Source organism: Phodopus roborovskii, unplaced genomic scaffold (assembly GCF_943737965.1).
Source record: "Phodopus roborovskii unplaced genomic scaffold, PHOROB, whole genome shotgun sequence".
Lineage (NCBI taxonomy): Eukaryota > Metazoa > Chordata > Mammalia > Rodentia > Cricetidae > Phodopus > Phodopus roborovskii.
Window position 1 is genome coordinate 42,332,629 of NW_026126433.1, and position 23,469 is coordinate 42,356,097.

A 23,469-nucleotide genomic window follows, 5' to 3' on the forward strand; every position below is an offset into this window, starting at 1 on the left:
TGTGAATGCTTAGGTAAGGTCTTAAGGGAGGTCCTTAAGTTTTGGGGTATCCAAATACTTCAAAGAGGATGGGGGCACATGGCTCAAGACTGTGAGTAGTTCACTTCACCATGCACTCCTACCATTGCCATCTGGTGACCTTCTGAGAGGCCAAAACAATAGAATTACCTAATCTTGGATTTGAGCCTCCAAAACCATGAACTAAATATATCTTTTGTCATATTGTTAATTGCTTCAGTAATTTCATTATAGTAACGCAAAGTTGCCTTACAAATTCTGCCTTAGCAGGAGGAAGAGCCTAGTCCCTGCTCCAAATGACTTGACAGACTTTGATGATCCCTCCTGGGAGGCATCACCCTCCCTGTAGAGTGGGGGAGGATGGGATGGGAGGGTGGTGGTGGGGGGCATGGGAGAGAGAGAGGGAGGGAGAGGGAACTTGGATATATAACATAACAAAAAATTATATATGTGTATGTATTCTGCCTTAGAAAAATACCTAGAATACAAGCACATCTCATCACCATCAATTCATTCAACACTACCTAACTAGTCTCTTTGTTTCTCTCTCTGTCTTGGCCCTCTGAATCCATTAATAGGCTACTAAAGTGGTACATTTAACATCTTAGCCCATGTTATTCCTCTTCTTGTTGCTTGTCTCCATACATTTTGGAATAAAATGGGAAGGTCCTTTCTAGAGTTTCCAAGACCATACATGATGGTTTTGGCTCCCGTTATACTGTCCTCTCCCTGACACTTGTCTCACACTGGTCTTAGTGTTCACGAGTTCTTGAGTACACCTTCACCTCCATCTTTTGCATTACAGGCAAGGCATCCATTCTGCTCCTCAGATACCCATGTGGCTATCTTTTCTTCAAGACCTGCTAAGGCTTCCTTTTACTCCTCTAGACAGCATCATTCCCTAATTTCTAAGAAGTCTTCATCCCCTGTCACTTGCCTGATTATTTTCACCACAGGATCCACCATACTAAAACATAAAAAGCATCAAAGGACAGACATTGTTTGCTTTGCCTGTTTCCATATTCCCACAACTGTTGGTACAGAGTGGACACATGCTGGTTGAATGAGTCCCGAACAATGAAAGCTGTGAGGCATGAACCATCCAGCACTGCCTTCTGCTTGTAGAAGACAGTTGGAAGCATGGAAGAGCAGGCTTTCCAGGACTTCTAGAGTTAGTCCTTTGTGAGACTGGTAAAGGAGAGAATGTGAGGGAAATTCAGAAATTTCAGGATTATGGAAAAATGTTTTGAAGAAAGGATAGAATGCTTGTATATTTGTGGGAGGGACTTACAACACTTCACAACAAAGAACCATGCTGCTTGTGGGAAACCATGGCAGTAGCCGAGTTTGCAAAAGAGCATTTTAGCAGTCACTAGAGAAGGAGAATTTTATAAAGAATAAAGACTTATTTACTACTGTTCTGAAGGCTGGAGAGTCCAAAGTTGAAGTATCCACATCTGGGGGAGGGAATATCTTTATTGCATTGTCCTGTGTTGGCAAATGTAAAGGAGGAAGCAGGGAAGGAGAGAGAGAGAGAATGAATGTTTAATATAATTACAAAGCAAAAAACAAACCCATCCTGTACACAGAAAAATTATAATGTATACAAATGTTATATTGTTATGTAAGTATTATGATGTACATAATGTATATAAGTATATAAGGTTGCCTGCCACATGCTTCTCTGACTTCTTGTTTCTACATCGGCCGAGTTAAACACAACTGCCTCCTCTCGCCTCCATCAAATGTGAAGGATGGGGGTCACAGGGTAACTCCGAAAAACAGTACTGTAGTGACTAGAAAGTACACAAGGGTCCAGGATCCCAATCCAGGAAATGGTCCTGACCCCAAGTAAGATGGGCTTCTTTACGTCAGTTAATGTAATCTAGAAATTTCCTTATAAGTATGCATGTATTCTAAGTGGTCATAGACCCACATCAAGTTGAAATATTAACCTTCACAGTCTCTTTTATATTTGGCATTGGGCAGGTTGACTTTAATATTCCATGCCTCAGTTTCCTCATCCTATTCATTAAAGTTGGAAACAATAAATGAAATTATACATATTAAAAACAGCAAAATGAACTGCCTCCTGGTAAAGCTTCAGTGACATTAACTACTACTTAAATAGTTTTAGATTTATTTTGTTTTATGTGTATGAGTGTTTTGTTTGCATTGATGTATGTGTGCCACATGCATGCAGTACCCACAGTGTTCAAGAAAGCATCAGAACCCCTGAAACTGCAATTGTGGGTGGTTGTGAGCGACCATGTGGATGCTTGGAATCAAACTCAGCTCCTCTTCACACATAGCAGGTTCTCTTAACAGCTGAACTGTTTAGTAACACAATTAGCTATTATTTCATTAATTTTAACAGATTTTGCTAACCTCTGATCAGATCTCAGTTTAGGTGCTGTATATCACATGGATCAAGCAAGACTTAATCATTGCATTCAATAAAGAATGCTTGTGAGCCACATGCCTGAGTCATTTCTCCCCTTGCCCTGTTCTCCTCAATGCTGTTCTAGCTTCTTTCCATAGGGAAAAAAAATCACCTGCCTCTTTAAGGCCAGCTCCAGTAACTTGTTCAGTATCTCTCTCTCTCTCTCTCTCTCTCTCTCTCTCTCTCTCTCTCTCTCTCTCTCTCTCTCTCTCTCTTTCTCTCTCTCTCTCTCCTGTGTGTATCCTATGTACACACCCAGGCCAGATTAGGATGGGGTGGTTCAGGAAGGTCGGTGGCAAACTTGCAGGTATGTGTCTAAACAGATGCAGAGAGCTTTGTTATAGCTACTCCCATTCTCACAAGTTTATCTGAGAGAGGCCAAGGGGCTGAGAGGCTCAGAGAGTGAAGCTTAGCTTAGAATCTCAATGTTTTTAGAGCATTTTGGGCACTGTGCTGTGGAAACTGAGGGTGGTTTTGCTACAAAAGGCCATGTTACCACATTAAGCTGGGGATAACATCAAATTGATGCTGAGAGTGCCAAGCATATTAGAAACTCCTGCCCCACTCCACACATACACAATTCTGATAGGACATGATGCGCTCTGGTCTCACATCAATAGAAAGCCACTTTATGGTGAATGTAGGCAAATATATGCAGACTTGCAGTTAGAGGAAAGTCTCAGGGTGTGGTATCACCAGAGGTTATAGAACACACATACAAATCCTGTCCTACAACACATGCAAATCGAATCAACGGCATCACTTTGCTCTACATAGATTCTTCCACAGATCCGGGGATTGTATGGCCGCTTGAACATTGCCAGGTAGGAAAGGACATACCACATGTACCAGTTAACCTGATTTTAGACAAGTCCACTACTCATGTATTTGGACAATTTTTTTTTCAATCTTTCAGATGCAAATCCCTATTTCCCCTTTCTCCAAGCATGTTCTCTCACCCAACATCTCAGTCTTTCTAACCATCTCTAAAGTGCTGGGTTTGCCCTACAGCCCACATCCCCAAACTTGCCAGTGCAGACTGGAGATGAAGAAGGCCTGGTGCCTCCAACCTGGGCTCTGTGCCTCCCATGCAGGAAATGTTCTCAGTCTGTGTTCTGTGTCCCTAGGGTGCCATATACTCCTTTGAGGTGTGCCATCAAACTCCATACACACATTTTCATTTTGTTTGTGAACTGATATGATAATGTCTATACTATGTCAGCTTGTGTTTAGAAAGTCATATAAAGTAGCTTGAGGTTGCTGCTAAGACATAAGGCATTAGGTTAAGGCTAGCAATATACATATATGTTTACCTCCTAAGAATACAACAGAACACTCTAACTTGTAAACTACTATTCAAAGAATGGGAGCAGTGGAGAATGACCAAGGGAATAGTATAGTAACTGAATGTGTAGCAATAAGCAAGCTGGAATTCCTTTGCTCTTCCTGAATGGTATCATAGATTCACAGGAATAAGATGTGTGAAGACTTGGTCTTCAGCTTTTGCTTCGATGAGTTTGACAGCAGCTGCCTGTTTCTGCCAGTCTCAGCAGAAACAACATCAAGCAGTGCCCTCTAGTGTTCCAATTCAGGACAGCCCTTTGGTATCAAATCTTTGTCTCTTTTTTTATTATTTAATTTTTTTATTTAATTTTTTATTTTACATGTCGATCCCAGTTCCCTCTCCCCCCCTCCATCCCTCCCTCCCTTCATTTTACCCTCTCTGCCCCCTCACATGCACCCTGACCACACTCCCCTCCCATCCTCCCACCCCAATTCCACATGTAGGGCAATGCCATCCAGGTAGATCTGTCAGGTCATGTGAAGTAGGGACTAGGACTTTTCTCCTGTCTCTAGGTTAAGGCAGTATCCCTCCATGGAGGATGTGTTCACAAGGTCCTTTTGTGCACCAGGGATATATCTTGGTTCCACTGTCCGAGGTCTCTTAGACTGCTCAGTCTGAATATGGCTGAGATCCATATTCAGGGGGGCCTGAGTCAGTCCCATGCTATCAGTCTGGGGGCCCGTCAGCTCCTCCTTGTTCAGGTCAGCTGTCTTTATGTGTTTCTGCAACCTGGTCTTGTCCTCTTCGTCTGAATCTGGGTTCTAGTTCGACTCAGTGTTTACATATAGGTGTTTGCTTCTGTTTCCAACAGGTATTAGGTGAGGGCTCCATGGATAAGTTAGTTGTTGATCTCACTATCTGGGAAGGGCATTCATGGTAGCCTTTCCATGGTTGCTCAAATTGTTAGTTGGCGGCAGTCTTGTAGGTCTCTAGACCTTTCTTTGTGTTCAGTTTTCTCTTCAAACCAATAATGGCTCCCTCTTTTATGTTCTCTCTCTCTCTCTCTCTCTCTCTCTCTCTCTCTCTCTCTCTCTCTCTCTCTCTCTCTCTCTCTCTCTCTCTCCTGTCTTCTATTCCTACCCTGACTCAATCTTGACAGTAGCCAGTGTTAGAGTTCTCAATCTGGACAGTTGGCACTGAAGACTGACAGCTCTCTGTGCATCTGATAAGGAAGGTCTGCAGGACCTAACGGCCTTTTATGAGTGTTCAGCCTTCTCCTTTTGTGTCTCTACTTCTTTCTTGTCTCCTACCCTGGTAGCTTTGAAGTGTTCATCTGTTCACCCCTGCATGCATATTAAAAATAAATTCTTTCCAGGTAGCGATGGTGCACATCTTTAACCCCAGCACTCAGGAGGCAGATGCAGGTGGATCTCAGTAAGTTCAAGGCCAGCACAGTCTACAAAATGAGTTCCAGGACAGCCTGTTATGCAGAGGAACCCTGTCTTGAAAAACCAAAAATAAATAAATGAATGAATTCTTTTCTCATATAATATATTCTGATTACACTTTCACCTACCTCTACTCCTGCCAATTCCCCATCTCCTCTCCCATATAGATTCACTCCCCTTCTATCTCTCTTTAGAAAAGAACAAGTTTTTAAGATATGACAAGAAAACATAAAATAAAAGACAAAAAAAACCCACTATATCAAAATTGCATCAGGCAAACCACAAAGGAAAAGAACCACAAAACAAGGCACACAAATCAGAGACCCATTTGTTCATATATTCAGGAGCCCAATAAAAGTCATAAACTTAAAGCTCTAATATACACACAGAGGACCTAGTGCAGACCCGTGTAGGCCTTATGTTTGCTGCTTCAGTCTCTGTGACTTCACATGAGCCTTGCTTAGTTGATTTAGAAAGACTTATTTTCCTGGTGTCTACCAGCCCCTGCCTCCTCTTCTGTGGATCCTTTGAGCTCCGAGGAGAGGAATTTGATGGAGACATCCCAATTAGAGCTGTGTGTCCCAAGGTCTCTCTCTTTGCATAATATCTGACTGAGGGTCTCTATTTGTTCTCATCTGCTGCAGGAGGAAGCCTCCCTGATAATGGCTGGATAAAGCACCAATGTATGAATATAGCAGAATATCATTAGGAGTCATTTTATTGTTGCTTTTTTTTTTTTTTCTTTTTACACCAGTAGGTCTCTGTGCATTCTAGTCTCTGGGTCTTGGTCAGTCACCCAAGCAGTGTCAGGTATGGGTTCCATTTCATACAGTGGCTCTTAAACTGAATTAGACATTGGTTGGCTACCCCTGCAAGCTTTGTGCTACCATTGCCCTAGCATAATTTTGCAGGCAGGACAGGTTGCAGATCAAAGGTTTTGTGGCTGCATTGGTGTATATGTTTCTCTTTTAGTAGCCCGCAGAGTACCTTCCCATATCAAAGACACCAGAACCTGCTGGTGACAGTCCCATGTAGGCACCAGCGTACCCCCTCCATGTTCAGTGGGTGTTGTCTTCAGCAATGGCGCCCTGCTGTCCGTTTACAAAGAGCAGCCTATTATTGTCCCTGTAATAGCCTGTATTGTTTGGGATTTCCATGGGACCCTCTTTGGTTGACAACTCAATCAGATGTAAGCCAGTTCTGGTACTGGAAGCTTCAATTGGTGACAAGAGAAGGCCAGTTGGAACTCTGGCTCCCTCATTAGTGGGAGTCTTCTTTAGGGGTGTCTTCATATGTTTTAGATAGTTTCCACTGTTTCTATACCACCCCTCAATTCTAGCTGTCTTTCCCTGCATTCCCTCCCTCAACCTTGTCTCTCCTCACCTCCTCATCTGATCCTCCCTCCCTTTCTTGTCTCCACTGCCCCTAGTCCACCCATAAAACCCATTCTATTTGCCCCTCCCATGGAGATCCATATGTCCCCCAGTCCCCTTTCCTATTCCTAACCTCTCTGGGTATACATACTGTAGGTTGTTTATCATTTATTTAATGAGTAATATTCACATATAAGCAAATACAAACCATATTTATCTCTCTGGATCTGGTATACCTCACTCAGGATGACTTTTCCCCTATTTACATCCATTTGCCTCCAGATTTCAAGATGGTTTTTTGCCTTAAAAAATAGTTGAGTGTAGGAGGCTTTCTCAAACCACCAGCTTCCAAATCATAGATACTCATTATTGGTTATAAATGCTCAGCTTTAGTTTAGACTGGTTTCTTGCTAGTTCTTATAATTTAACATGTGTCTCTTCATGTACATTTTGCCTCGTGGCTTTTTACCTTTTTTTCATTCTGTATGTCCCATTCCATGTCTAGGTGACTGGTGGCTGCCTGGCTGACTGGACCCAGGCATCTCTCTCGTTTTCTTTCTCTTCTCTCCCCTCTCTTGTGCCTAGATTCCTCCCCCTATTTATTCTCTCTGATTGCCATCCCCACCTATCCCTCTACTGCCTAGCTATTGAACATTCAGTTTTTTACTGGACCAATCAGGTACTTTAAGCAAGTAAATCAACACATCTTTATATCACTAAACAAACACAGCATAAACAAATGTAACACATCTTTGCCTAGTTAGACCAATATCCCACAACATAAACAACTATAACACATCTTTACATAGTTAAAGTAATAACCCCCAACAACTAAGTAATACTCCGTTGTGTAAATTTACCACACTTTCTTTATCCACTCATCTGTTGAGGGAAATCTAGGTTGTTTCTAGTTTCTGGCTCTTATGATTAGAGCAACAACAAACATGACTTAACAATTATTCTTGTGGTAGGATGGAACATCCTTTGGGTATGTGCCCAAGAGAAGAATAGTTGGTTTTGAGGTAGGTTTATTTCCATCTTTCTGAGGGACTGACATATGATTTCCATAGTTATGTACAAATTTGCACTCCTACCAGTAATGAATGAGTGTTCCTCTTATTCCACATCCTCCCCAGCATGAACTGTCATTTATATTATTGATCTTAGCCATTCTGACAAATGTGAGATAGAATCTCAAAGTAGACTACATTTGATTTGCATTTCCATAATGACTAAAGATGTTGAACATTTCTTTAAGTGTTTCTCAGCCAGTTGAGTTTCCTCTAGGAGAATTCTCTATTTGGATCTGCATCTCATTTTTAAATTGGATTATTTGGTTTTTGGTATCTGATATATATCTGATATATATATATATATATATATATATATATATATATATATATAAATCAGATGAGTTGGTAAAAAAAAAAATCTTTCTCCATTATGTACTCTGCTGCTTTGTCCAAATGATGGTATTCTTTGCCTTTAAGAAGATTTTCAGTTTCATGAGATACCATTCATTAATTGTTGATCTTGGTGCCTGCACTACTGGTGTTCTCTCCAAAAAGTCCTCTTCTGTGCTAATGAGTTCAAGTTCAATTTCTTCCTTTCTCTTCTATCAAGTTTAATGTGCCTGGGTCTATGTTGAGGTCTTTGATCTACTTGGACTTGAGTTTTGTGCATGTTGATAAATATGGATCTCCTTGCTTTCTTCTACATGCAGACATCTAGTTTGACCAGCGCCATTTGTTAAAGATGCTGTCTTTTTTTAAAGTGTGTATTTCTGGCTTTTTTTTTTATAAAATGAAAACAAAACAAAATAAAAAAAACACAGATGTTCATAGGCATATGGATTGATGTCTGGGTCTTTAGTTTTATTCCATTGGTCAATGTGTCTGTTTTTACACCAACACTATGCTGCTTTTATTACAGTAGCTTTGTAGTACAACTTGAAGTCAGGAATTGTGAGGTCTCCAGCAGTTCTTTTATTGTTCAGGATTGTTTTAGTTATCTCTCAGACATCAAGAGAGAGTTAAGTAGCTGCTGATTAGACAGTGAAACTGCCCTATCCTGAACATATTTGCAAAGCAGACAATAGAAAGCATGCTTACAATATAAACAAAGAATTTATCATAAAGTGTCAATGATTTTAACAGACTTCAATAATACTTTATTGATGCCTAATACCTGTCAACTGCCCAGGGAAGGATAGATTCCCTGGTCGTCTCAAAAGCAATTTGGTTTACCTCATATATAATAATAAATTACCACTGACACAGAAAACAGAAAGTCACTTGTAGCCTCATCATTATGCATTTCTACCTCTGATGACTGTGTGTGTTCATTTTCATCCTGTAAGATCTGAAAAGGGTTATCACTTTCTCTTCTCTACCATCTTCCAAAATTTTGTGAAAACTAGCCAAATGCAAAATTGTGGGACAGCCCTCCAAATTCTCTAATTTCTTACTTTAACTTAGATGTTCATGGACTTCCCCAGGCCATAGTCAAGTTGGATAATTCAGTAGAAGGACTCACATGAGTTACAGAAAACTGATATTGTGGTTAAAAAGGGTTAATAAGGTTGGTTTATAACCATAGAATGGTTATAAATTAAAGACTAAAGCTACTGAAGGGAAAAAATACTGGAATTGAGTCCAGAATAGTTCCAAAGACATATATTCCAACTTCCCTCTGCCCATGGACTCACCAAGAGATTTGAGTTTTCTTATTGACATGTGGCAGTATGCTTTAAACATTGTGTATTGAGGAACACATCAAGTCTAGAGTTTGTGTTGGGATACTGTCCTATGGGCATGGTTAGATGCTTATGGCTGGTCTCAAATTTCAGCTCTTCAGGAGTTTGAGCTGATAGTGTATATGATCCAAGTCCTTACACCAAATCATTTTGCTTGCTTGCTGGTGCAAATCTTTGCCAAACATACACATCTCAGGCATTATATTTCAAGAACTCTTGTATCATTTCTCATAGTCCACAGACAAATGTTAGTACTCTCTTTGGGTGAAGTTATAGGGTTACTTTCTTTTCTCTCTCCTCCTCTCCTTCTTTTTCTCCTTCTCCTACTTCTCTTCATCTTCCTTGTTCTACTTTCCCCTCCCCTCCCTGACTCTACCATTGGGCTAAATCCCCAGCACCAAGAAATAAGCAATCTTTTAAAAAATAATGTATTTCTTTTTATTTTATGTGTGTTGATGTTTTGCCTGCATGTATTGCTGTGTGACGGTGTCATTTTGAAATGACAGATAGTTGTGAGCTGCCATTTGGGTGCTGGGACTTGAACCTAGGTCCTCTGGAAGAGCATTCATTGCTCTTAACCACTGAGCAATCTCTCTATCCCCTAATAATTTATTTATTTTTATTTTATGTGCATTGGTGTTCTACCTGCATGTGTGTTTGTGTTCAATCTGCCATGTGGGTACTGGGAATTGAACCCAGGTCCTCTGGAAGAGCAGCCAGTGCTCTTAACTACTGAGCCATCTCTCCATTCCTGATAATATTCTTTACAGATCCTTTTAAAAATGTTGTTTAAATATCCTTCCCTTAAAAGTTAAGCATGTTGAGGAAAAGTTCGGAAATAGAGTTATCTTAGTTACCTGGCTTTCTAAAACAAAATGCAGTGAATGGAATAGTTTATATATAATAGGAATTTATTTCTCACAGTTTGGGAGAATGGGAAAGACAAAATCAAGATAATGCTAGATTCAATGTCTGATTAGGCCAAGCTCTGTGTTCATAGATAATGCCTTCTCACTGAGTCTAATATGATGGAAAAGGTCAGAGATCTTCTAGGCCTCTTTCATAAGGACATTAAACTTATTCATGAGGACTTCATGCTTACATGATTTAATTCATTCTTACAGGTTTCACTTCTTGATACCATCAGCTATGGGATTAGAATATCTTCAGAAGAACGGAGGGGGTGCAAACATTCAGAATCAAGTGTATGCTTTAGATTTGCTTTAAAATGCAAGCAGAGGATAGTCTAACACTGGCTGACTGGTATTGTAAATCCTCTTCCTAACACTCCTTACCCTGTTGCCAAGGAAGAGACAAAATAGGAAGGCTAAAACTTTGCTCATGTTCTAGTGACCTTGAAAGAAACAATTATTGGGCCACATTCCTTGTGTTTTAGTTGTTAGGGTTTCTATTGCTATGATGAAAAACCATGACCAAAGCAACCTGGGGAGGAAAGGGGTTATTTGCCTTATATTTCTACATCATTGTCTATCATCGAAAAAAAGTCAGGACAGGATCTCAAACAGGGTAGTAATCTTGAGTCAGGAGCTGATGCAGAGGCTATGGAGGAGTGCTCATACCTTACTCAACTTGCTTTCTTATAGAACCCAGGACCATTAGCCCTGGGATGGTACCACACACAATGGACTGGCCCCTTTCCCATCAATCATGAATTTAGGAAATGCCCTACAGCCAGATCTTATGGAGACATTTTCTCAATTGAGCTTCCCTCCTTTCAGATGACTCTACCCTTTGTCAAGTTGATGTAAATCTAGCCAGCACAGCTTGTTAGACACACAACAGTATAGATGAGGTGAAGTGAAGGAGGTGTAAAGATAGCCTCCAGACTCACCCAGAGAACCAGGGGAATACCACCAGTAAGGGATCACCTTGGACTTTTATTTGCTTCCTTCCAAATGTCAGAACAGGGGTAAGGAGATGACTCAGCAGGTAGAATGCCAGCCTTGAATGTAAGAAGACTGAGTTTAGGAATGTGCTCTACTAACTATCCCTATTCTTCTCCTTATTTCAGTGCTATGCTCTGCTGTGACCAGCAGATTTCACCAGTATTTAAAAAGATATCCAATTTTATTAAGTATACATTGTTTAAACAATCATGGTGTCTTAGGCAAGAAGGAGCAGATCATTAATAGTGAGACTGAATGACAGAAGAACATTTTTCTTTATGGGACAGCAAAAAAAAAAAAAATAGTTCTTTTAAAAAAGGCCCACAAAAACAAAAACAAAAAAAAAAAAAACCCAAAACCCCCAATGACTAAAAAAACATGTGTTTCAAGGCCAGACTGGATTTGAACCTTTTATCTTCAGTATCACCATTTCCAGCACTAAGGTTACAGATGTCAGCCATCACATCTGAAATCCCAGCAACGTCTTTGTTCAAACATGGAAGTTTATGCCATGGTCCTCTACTGAGAGTGATTTTGCCTCACAAGAGAGATTTGATGATTTCTGGAGACAGTTTGGGTTATTACAACTGGAGCCCAGGGTGTATCAGTGGTAAGAGGTAGTAGAAGCAAGGGATGAATAACATGTTGGTGAAAAGTCAAAATTTTATCTAGTACAATTACAGAAGTAGGCAGGAACCCAAAGTGCACACATGTCATGTGACTCTCTAGCTCCTTCAGTCTTCCATTCTTAGTCACTCTGTTTAGCTTCTCTTTTAAAATATTTTTTCCTCATCATTTTCCCCTTTCTTCTCTTTTTCTGGGGAAATATTTCCTCTCTTTTCTTCATAGATGCTCTTGAGGCTTGGTTTCTGGCAGAGTAGGAGGGAAGCTTTAGCAAATAAACTATGATATATCTTGGTTTTACACCCTTGGATTGCCCATGAAACTTAGTCCTTGCATGGAGGCAAGGCATGGTGAGGTAGAAATGCAGGATGAAGGAATAAGTCCAGAAGTTGTTCTTTTTTCTTCTTAATACCATGGACTATCAAAGCAAACAAACAAGCAAGAAAACAAACAAACAAAAAAAGACACAAATTCAGATTTATACTCTATTTATTCCTTAACTCAGTGCATAATAATGTTTTCTCTCATGATTTATTTGAAAATTGATGATTTATCAAATCCAATGGACACTTAACTCTTTTTGAATGTGTAGTTACAGATGAAATTAAGAGCATATACTTAGGTGCTGGAGAGATTGCTCAGTAGTTAAGGCATTTGCTGTTCTTGCAGAGGGCTAAGGTTCAATTCACAGCATCCATATGATAGCACAGGATCATTCTGTAGTGTGCCCTCTTCTGATTTACATTGACCCCAGACATGCACATTGTAGGAATACATACATACATGTATACATTTGTACATACATGGAAAATACCCATGTACATAAAACAAATACTTTGTTTTAAAAAATAAAACATGCTTATTGTGAAAAAATCAAGTAACAATAAAGGCCAAAGCTTTATTCAGGCTTTATAGCACAATACTGAGCTAAAAACTAGTGCCCAGTTTTATGCAAACCCATTAATGCTGTTTCAATGCATATATAACCATATTAAGCAAAACCTTCCCTACACACATGGATTTTTAACAAAAATAAGAGTAACATGGATTTGTCTATAAACTTCCCCCCAATAGGCTATTATTGATATTCCCCTGGAAGGACTCTAAAATTCCTTGTTTAAACAAGAATTTGTTTATCCAACCTCTTTTTGATTGGATAAATAGGTCATTTTCAACTTCATTATAAGCTACACCAAATGAGGCATGTGAATCTCTGTGAGTTCAAGGCTAGCCTAGTCTACATAATGAGTTCCTGGACAGTCAGAGCTATATAGACATACCATGTCTCAACACACACACACACACACGTTGTATGTGAGATATTACTTGTGCAATTGTGCATATTTTTATGTGTGTATATCTATGTTTGTTGTATGTACAATATATGTGTTGTATGTATGTGTATTTGCATATGGAGGCTAGATATTGATGTTGGGTGTCTTCTTTTATCACTCTCCTTTTAGTTCTTGAGATTGGGGCCTTCCACTGAGCCTGTAGCTTAGCAATTCAGCCAGGTTAGTTGGCTAGTTGGCTAACTCATCCCAATGAGCTTCCGGGTCCCACCTGTCTTGGCTACTCTCACAAAAGCTGGAGTTTTATATCTACATTGCCACTGCAGCATTTATGTGGGCTCTGAGGGTCCAAACTTCGTGCTTGCATGGCAGGCACATTACCATCTGAACTATATCTCCAGGTATATTTTTTACTGTGGCATATTACAAGTAGAATGCATTATTAAAGGCAATGTATAATTGAAAATTTAGATAACATGAAATTTCCCTCCAAAATGACAGCATCAACTTGTAATTCTACCAGGGGTGTGTGTGTGTGTGTGTGTGTGTGTGTGTGTGTGTGTGTGTGTGTCTGTGTGTGTGTCCTACTACTTTTACCATCATTGAAATCTATTAATTCAATTATTTTTTCCAATTTGAAGTGAACAATATTTTTATTTAATTTGCCTCTCAAATTTCCAGTATGGTGCTTTTCCTATGTTTCCTGGTTAATTTCTTATTCTGACTTGTGGGAATTTCCCTGGGGCATGTGAAATTCACATCTGTTTCTAAAGGGACAGCACCAGTAGCTCAAAGAATGACTCATACAAGTTATCAACCAGTAGAAGGTGTTATCAGGGGTCAGTTAGAGGCCAGCAGACAACTGGACAGCTGCATTTTCCTGAAATTACCAATCCCTCTATCTCATTTTATGTGATACAAAGTTGAGGAAGAACGGATACAAACCTCTGCTTACAGTGCTACCCAGTTTTAAAGCAGCATAGGTGACTCCAAACTCAGATAACATATTGTACAGATAAAACCAGGCTTTGGGAAAGCTGTACACATGAGTGTTCTCCATCCTTCCCATGCCAGGGATCTTGCTGGTTTCATGAAACATTATCCAACTCTGAAAGGATGGCTTATTGGCTGAAGTCTGGCCCATAGAGAATCTAAACGGTGGCTTGCTGCAAAGTGGAGTTACTCTGGCTTGGATGCAGGGCACTAGAGTCATTATGCTATTCTATAAGTCAACCATTTAAATATGTTTAATGCACACGGCTCCCTAATCTCATCCATCTGTATTGAATTTGGCAACATCACCATCTCAGCTCTCCATGTACTATTGGTCTCATCTATCTATCTATCTATCTATCTATCTATCTATCTATCTATCTATCTATCATTTATCATCTATCTATCTATTATCTATCACCTATCTATCTATCTATCTGTGTATCATCTGTTCATTTATCTATTCATCTACTTGTAGACAGGATGGAACTTTTTGTGTAGACCAGGCTGGCCTCCAAATGGTAGGGTCAAAGACATGTACTACCATGCTCACTCACCTGCTCTCTCTCTTTTCTCACCAGAGTTTGGGCTGCAGATCCTATCAAGTCTTGGTTTCCTCAATTCAGCACAACTAACACTTGGTGTCATTGGATCAGAGTCCCAATCACAACCAGTTTCCCAGGTCCATATTGATCACTCAGGTAGTCACTCACTCAGTCAAATCAGAAGGGGAAGTCTTGGTATTCAGAGATTTAAAATGCATGTCCTTCTCTTTTCCCTGGACAAAGGTTCAACTATAAAACCTTTCCCTTGAGAATGTCCCTCCATGGTGCCGGTTAGCAAGTTAGAAAGTGGAAGGGGATTGCGCTACTTACCTCGACTCTTAGCTGTTGGGAACGGTAACCATGACCCGGTGTCTGCTTTTGTCACCCTCGATTCCTAACCCATATCTACTAAGCGTGAGTCTATCTCCATCCACGTTGGCCAGGCTGGTGTCCAGATCGGCAATGCCTGCTGGGAGCTGTACTACCTGGAACATGGCATCCAGCCTGATGGCCAGGTGCCAAGTAACAAGACCATTGTGGGAGGAGATGACTCCTTCAACATATTCTTCAGAGAGACAGGCACTGCTAAGCAGATGACCCATACAGTGTTCATAGACCTGGAACCCACAGTTATCAATGAAGTCTGCACTGGTACCTACCGCCAGGTCTTCCACCCTGAACAGCTCATCACAGGCAAGGAAGATGCTACCAATAACTGTGCCACTATACCATTGGCAAGGAGATCATTGAACTTGTCTTGGACAGAATTCTCAAACTGGCTGACCAGTGCACAGGTCTTCAGGGCTTCTTGGTTTTCCACAGTTTGGTGGGGGAACTGGCTCTGGGTTCACCTCCCTGCTGATGGAGCAGCTCTCTGTTGATTACGGAAAGAAGTCCAAGCTGGAGTTCTCCATCTACCCAGCCCACCCAGGTTTCCACTGCTGTGGTTGAGCCATACAATTCCATGGTCACCACACACACCACCCTGGAGCACTCTGATTGTGCATTCATGGTAGACAACGAGGCCATCTATTACATCTGCAGTAGGAACCTTGACATTGAGTGCTGCACCTACACTAACCTTAAACACCTTATTAGCCAGATTGTGTCTTCCATCACTGCTTCCCTCAGATTTGATGGGGTCCTGAATGTTGACCTGACAGAATTCCAGATCAACCTGGTACCCTATCGTCGCATCCATTTCTCTCTGGCCACATATGCCCCTGTCATCTCTGCTGAGAAAGCTTACCATGAGCAGCTTTCTGTAGCAGAGATCACCAATGCCTGCTTTGAGCCAGCCAACCAGTTGGTGAACTGTGAACCTCGCCATGGTAAATACATGGCTTTCTGCCTGCTGTACTGTGGGGATGTGGTTCCCCAAGATGTCAATGCTGGCATTGCCACCATCAAGACCAAGCGCAGCATCCAGTTTGTAGACTGGTGTCCCACTGGCTTCAAGGTTGGCATTAATTACCGGCCTCCCACTGTGGTACCTGGTGGAGATCTGGCCAAGATCCAGAGAGCTGTGTGCATGCTGAGCAACACCACAGTCATCGCTGAGGCCTGGGCTCACCTAGATCACAAGTTTGATCTGATGTATGCCAAGCATGCCTTTGTGCACTGGTATGTGGGTGAGGGTATGGAGGAGGGTGAGTTCTCTGAGACCCGTGATGACATGGCTGCCCTAGAGAAGGATTATGAGGAGGTTGGTGTGGATTCTGTTGAAGGAGAGGGTGAGGAGGAAGGAGAGGAATTCTAGTCCATTCTTGCAGCCCCTGTATCATGTCAGACTCCTAGAACTTCAGCTTCAACACTAGCTGACAGGGATTGATTCCTCTAATTGTGTGATCATATCTTGTCTGTGTCCCTGTATGGTATTTTCATTATGTCTCAAGGTAAAAGCTTTAAGAAAAAGAAAGAAAGAAAGTGGAAGGGTGGTTTCTTTAGTGTCTGTTTTCTGTGTGGGTCACAGGTCTTCCACCTTAAGCTTTATTTTTGCACAGTGACACATTGTATGTCCATGGTGGCACCTGAAGGCACTGCTTGTAGTCCCTTTTCAAAGGATTCTCTCCCTCCCCCACTGTTTTGTCTGGTGCTCTATGTTAGGTCCTGCTGTTCCTTTCATAACTGAAGTTTACTATGTTTGAATTTCTCTTGGTCTTTGTCTACATTTTACTGTTGTCCTCCCTTCCACCTGCGGGAAGAACATCTCAAGTCTTCAAATCCTCTGATTGTCTACCAATTTCCTTTTAAATGTTCTAGCTTTCTTCCTACTTTGTAAATCACTCTCTATCAACTTCATTTAAAATTTCTTCTTTGCCATCCTTGAATTCTGGGGGATTTCTTCCTTAACCACTCTTGATTCATATATCCTTTCCAAGTGAAATCTTTAAAATAATACATGTGACATGGCTTCACTATAATTTGTTCACATACCTGATATGTAATTCAGATCTCTCTGTCTCTTGAGCTCCATATATAGATATCTGTTAGACTCCTTAATATTAACATATTCAAGAACCATATTTATCATTTTTCAGGTCCCAATTTATCCCTTATGCTGCCTACAGATTTGATCATTCAAGCCTGAAACTGAACTTCTTTTTTATTTTTTTTCTTTTTTTACATTTTTAAAAATTAATTTATTTTTTACATTCTAATCCCTCCTCTCCCCCCCCCTCCCCCTAATTCCCCCTCTTCCCATCTGCACCTTGGAGAGGTTAAGGCCTCCCATAGGAAGTCTACTAAGTCTGTCCCATCATCTCGTGAGACAGAACCAAGGCACCTCTCTGCCCCCATACCCTTGTGTCTAGGCTGAGCAAGGTGTCTCTCCATCTAAAATGGGCTCCACTAAGTCAGTTTGTGCATTAGTGTTAGGTCTTAGGCCTACTCCCAGTGGCCTCATATATTGTCCCAGTTACACCATTGTCATCCATGTTAAGGGAGTCTAGTTCAGTTTTTATGCAGGTTCCCCATTTATCAGACCTGACTCAGTGATCTCTCACTAGCTCAGGGCAACTGACTCTGTGGGTTTTCCCATCATGATCTTGACTCATTTGTTCATATTTTTGTTCCTCCCTCACTTTGATTTCACTCTAGGAGCTTGGCCCATTGGTTGGTTGTGGATTTCCGCATCTGCTTCCATCTGTTTCTTGAAGAAGGTTCAAGCTTCTCTGGGGTTGGGGATTGTAGGCTGAGTATCCACTTATGAGTGAATACATACTATACTTGTCTTTTAGTTTTTTAGTTACCTCACTCAAGATGGATTTTTCTGGTTCTGTCCATTTGTCTATGAATTTTAGGATGTCATTGTTTCTTATCCCTGAGAAGAACTCTGTTGTGTAAATATACCACATTTTCTTTATCCATTCATCAGTTGAGGGGCATCTAGGTTGTTTTCAAGATCTGGCTTTTACAAATAATGTTGCTATGAACATAGTTGAGCAAATTTCCTTGTGGTGGAAATGTGCTTCCTTTGGGTATATGCCCAACAGTGGTATTGCAAGGTCTTAGTAGATCCATATTTTTTTGTGGCATTTTCATCTTCATTTCTTTCTTTTTATTATTTATTATTTTACATATTGATCCCAGTTCCCTCTCGCTTCCTCCCTCCCTTCCTCCCTCCCTACCTCTTACACTCTCTGCCCCCTCAAATGTACCCTGACCACCCTCACCTCCCATCCCCCCATCCCCCCACCCCAATTCCACATGTAGGACAATGCTGTCCAGGTGGGGTCATGTAGATCTGACAGGTCATTTGAAGTAGGGACTAGGACTTCTCACCTGTCTCTAGGTTAAGGAAGTATCCCTCCATGGGGGATGTGTTCGCAAGGTCCATTTGTGCACCAGGAATACATCCTAGTTCCACTGTCTGAGGTCCCTTAGATTACTCAGTCCTTCTAGCTGAGACCCATATACAGGGGGGCCTGAGTCAGTCCCATGCTGGATTCCCAGATATCAGTCTGGGGGCCAGTTAGCTCTTCCTTGTTCAAGTCATCTGTCTCTATGTGTTTCTGCAACCTGGTCTTGTCCTCTCCATCTGCATCTGGGTTCTAGTTCAACTCAGTGTTTACGTATGGGTGTTTGCTTCTGTTTCCAACAGGTATTAGGTGAGAGCTTCATGGATAATTTAGTTGTTGATATCATTTATGGTAGGCTTTCCACAGATGCTCAAATTGTTAGTTGGAGTCAGTCTTGTAGGTCTCTAGACCTTTCTTTGGGTTCAGTTTTCTCTTCAAACTCTTTTATGTTCTCTCTCTCTCCTGTCTTCTATTCCTACCCTGACTCAATCTTCCTAGTCGCACATGTTTTCCTCTCCTCCCCCTCTCTTTCTCCTACTTCTCTCTCCATTCACTGCCCCCCCACATCCCCTGTGCTCTGGGGGGGACTTGTCCTTACCCACTTCTGTGAGGGACTTTATATGAATCTCTTAGAATACACCTTGTATCCTAGTTTCTCTGGTGGTGTGAATTATAGGCTGATGATGTTTTGCTCTAGGTCTAAAATCCATATATGAGTGAGTACATACCATGTTCCTCTTTTTGTGACTGGGTTACCTCATTCAGGATGGTTTCTTCAAGTGCCATCCACTTACCTTCGAATTTCAAGATTCCATTATTTTTTTCTGCAGAATAGTATTCCATTGTGTAGATGTGACACATCTTCTTTATCCATTCTTCAGTTGAGGGGCATCTAGGTTGCTTCCAGGTTCTTGCTATTACAAATAATGCTGCTATGAACATAGTTGAGCACATGTCTTTGTTGCATGGATATGGATCATTTGGGTATATGCCTAAGAGGGGAATTGCCCGATCCTGTGGTAAACTGATTCCCATTTTCCTGAGGAACCGCCATACTGACCTCCAAAATGGCTGTATGAGTTTGCACTCCCACCAGCAGTGGAGGAGTGTTCCACTTTCTCCACATCCTATCCAACATAAGTCATCACTGGTGTTTCTAATTTTAGCCATTCTGGCAGGAATAAGATGGTATCTCAAAGTTATTTTGATTTGTATTTCCCTGATAGCTAAGGATGTTGAGCACTTTCTTAAGTGTCTTTCAGCCTTTTTGATTTCCTCTATTGAGAATTCTTTCTTCAGTTCTGTACCCCATTTTTTAATAGGGTTGTTTGGTGTTTTGTTGACTAGTTTCTTGAGTTCTCTGTATATTTTGGAGATCAGCCCTTTGCCAGATATAGGATTGGTGAAAATCTTTTCCCAGTCTGTGGGCTGTCATTTGGTCTTGTCCACCGTGTCCTTTGCCTTACAGAAGCTTCTAAGTTTGAGGAGGCCCCATTTATTAATTGTTGATCTCAGTATCTGTGCCCCTGGAGTTATGTTCAGGAAGAGGTCTCCTATACCAATTTGTTCAAGGGTACCTCCTACTTTCTCTTCTAAGAGGTTAAGTGTGGCTGGATTGATGTTGAGGTCTTTGATCCATTTGGACTTGAGTTTTGTGCATGGCGACAGACATGGGTCTATCTGCAGTCTTCTACACACCATCATCCAATTGTGCCAGCACCATTTGTTGAAGATGCTGTCCTCACCCCATTGTATTCTTTTAGCTGTTTTGTCGAAAATCAGGTGTTCATAGGTGTGTGGGTTAATATCAGGGTTTTTGATTCGTCTACATGTCTATTTTTGTGCCAATACCAGGCTGTTTTCAGAACTAGAGCTCTGTAGTAGAGCTTAAAGTCAGGGATGGTGATGCCTCCTGCAGTTCTTTTATTGTATAGGGTTGTTTTGGCTATCCTGGGTCTTTTGTTTTTCCATATAAAGTTGATTATTATCCTTTCAAGGTCAGTGAAGAATTGTGGTGGGATTTTAATGGGGATTGCATTGAGTCTGTAAATTGCTTTTGGCAAGATTGCCATTTTTATTATGTTTATCCTACCTATCCAAGAGCATGGAAGATCTTTCCATTTTCTGGTATCTTCTTTAATTTCTTTCTTTAAAGCCACAAAGTTCTTATTATATAGGTCTTTTACTTGTTTGATAAGCGTTGCCCCAAGATACTTTATGCCCAGGACCAGATGGCTTCAGTGCAGAATTCTACCAGACTTTCAAGGAAGAACTAATACTAATACTCCTCAAATTGTTCAACAAAATAGAAACAGAAGGTTCATTGCCAAACTCTTTCTATGAGGCCACAATAACCTTGGTACCCAAGCCTTGCAAAGACACAAGTAAGAAAGAAAACTACAGACCAATATCCCTGATGAATCGATGCAAAAATACTCAATAAAATACTGGCAAACCGAATCCAAGAATACATCAGAGAAATCATCCACCATGACCAAGTAGGCTTCATCCCTGGATTGCAGGGATGGTTTAACATACGAAAATCTATCAACGTGATCCACCATATAAACAAACAGAAAAATAAAACCATATGATCATCTCCCTAGATGCGGAAAAAGCCTTCAACAAAATTCAACACCCTTTCATGATAAAGGTCTTGGAGAGATCAGGGATAACAGGAACATGCCTAAACATAATAAGAGCAATATACAGCAAACCAACTGCCAACATCAAACTGAATGGAGAGAAACTTAAGGCGATTCCTCTAAAACCAGGAACAAGACAAGGCTGCCCTCTCTCTCCATATCTCTTCAATATTGTACTTGAAGTTCTAACTAAAGCTATAAGACAACAAAAGGAGATCAAGGGGATCCAAATTGGAAATGAAGAAGTCAAACTGTCTCTATTTGCAGATGATATGATTGTTTACATAAGTGACCCAATAAACTCTACCAGGGAACTCCTACAGCTGATAAACACCTTCAGGAAACTAGCAGAATACAAGATAAACTCAAAAAAATCAGTAGCCTTACTTTTTTCAGACGACAAAAAGGCAGAGAAAGAAATCAGAGAAAAGATCAGTTCCTGCAGCTGCTGCCCCTTAGCCCTTTCTTCTGGCTCTGAGGGCGGATGATGGCGGGTGGGGCCCGGGTTCGAGGCCGGTCAAACGCACAGCGAGAGAAGGAGCCGTGAGCCAGGCACGGAGTGTCCGTGGCCATGGCGTACGCCTATCTCTTCAAGTACATCATCATGGGCGACACAGGTGTTGGTAAATTATGCTTATTGCTACAGTTTACAGACGAGAGGTTTCAGCCGGTGCATGACCTCACAATTGGTATAGAGTTTGGTGCTCGAATGATAACGATTGATGGAAACAGATAAAACTCCAGATCTGGGATACAGCAGAGCAGGAGTCCTTTCGTTCTATCACAAGGTCATATTACAGAGGTGTAGCAGGGGCTTTACTAGTGTATGATATTACAAGGAGAGACACGTTCAACCATTTGACAACCTGGTTAGAAGATGCCCGTTAGCATTCCAATTCCAATATGGTCATCATGCTTATTGAAAATAAAAGTGACTTAGAATCTAGGAGAGAGGTGAAAAAGGAAGAAGGTGAAGCTTTTGCACGAGAGCATGGACTTATCTTCATGGAAACTTCTGCCAAGACTGCGTCCAATGTGGAGGAGGCATTTATTAACACAGAAAAAGAAATTTATGAAAAAATCCAAGAAGGGGTCTTTGACATTACTAATGAGGCAAATGGCATTAAAATTGGCCCTTAGCATGCTGCTACCAATGCAACGCACGCAGGCAACCAAGGCGGACAGCAGGCAGGGGGAGGCTGCTGTTGAGTCCCTTGTTAGCGGCTAGCTGCCGTTGAGTCCCTTGTTAGCGGCTAGCTGCCCAGTGGAGCATGCACTCTGTCCCCCTCCTTCCTCGTGCTCAGCTGAGACATGAAACTATCTGAAGTGGCTTTATGTCACAGGAGACTTTAATCCTTCAGAGTCTTGTATACCTTTGAATAAATGGTTAATGTTCACTTAAAAAGACAGATTTTGGAAATTGTATTCATATCTATTTGCATTTGATTTCTAGGTCAATTGATGTGATTATTTTTGTTAAATGTTGTCTTGTGCCCTTAACTACGAGCTGAATTATATTAAACACTAAAAAGTCATGGTGAGTATTTTAAATCAGTTTGTGTAGTTAAGGTTTCCCAACACCTGTGGTTCCTAATGTTTAATATTATAGGACTGTCCTCAAACAGTTTGTCAATTTTCAAGGATATAAAGAAAGACAGAAGGACTCTTTGAATCCTGTATTTATCATTTGCTTTCTGTATATATAGTTTATTAACCTGCTTGGGTGTGATTTGCCAAGCTTGAAGTCTAATGCATTTGCATAAATTCTACACTGTCCGGAGCTTGAAGCTACAGAAGCATTGTTAGGAATTGCTTGGACACTGACTTCTAAACTTTTTGACATCATTAATGAGATGTTCATCTTTTCTTGTCACTAGTCCAAGAAAAATAAGCTTGTGTGTTACTAAAGGCTGTGTATGTGTTAACCTGTTTTAATGTCAAAAGTTTGCTATTTGTCCACAATTTCTTGAGACTGCTTCACAGAAGGATTTGTTTGCCTTAATGAGTGCTGTTGGTTGGGAAGGGCTGAAGCAGAAATCCCAACACTAAGCAACTCCAAGAGTGAGTACCACATGGAGAGGGCGTGCCATGCCACTTTAATCTTCCCTTAAACACAATAATGTTCCCTTCTATTCACACGATTTCTAAGTATATTTTTCATGTAGGACAGTTTGTCAGCCTTGATATACAGTGACTGTGTAAAATTTTTCTTTCAGTGCAACCTATCTATAATCTTTCAAATATGGTAAGCTTACTGTCTGTTCTGAGAGGATATGATGAAAATAAATCTACCAGATGGAAAATCCTGTTAAAGTAGAAAAGCTTTAGTTGTTTACTCACT

At 40.9% G+C, this 23,469-nt stretch overlaps 2 pseudogenes; both read left to right on the top strand.

Moving 5' to 3' along the window:
* Positions 1–14,964: 14,964 nt before the first annotated feature.
* On the top strand, positions 14,965–16,475 carry LOC127223284 (tubulin alpha-1B chain-like; annotated as a pseudogene).
* A 5,195-nt stretch (positions 16,476–21,670) lies between these two features.
* Positions 21,671–22,373, top strand: LOC127223593 (ras-related protein Rab-2A-like; annotated as a pseudogene).
* The last annotated feature ends 1,096 nt before the right edge of the window (positions 22,374–23,469 follow it).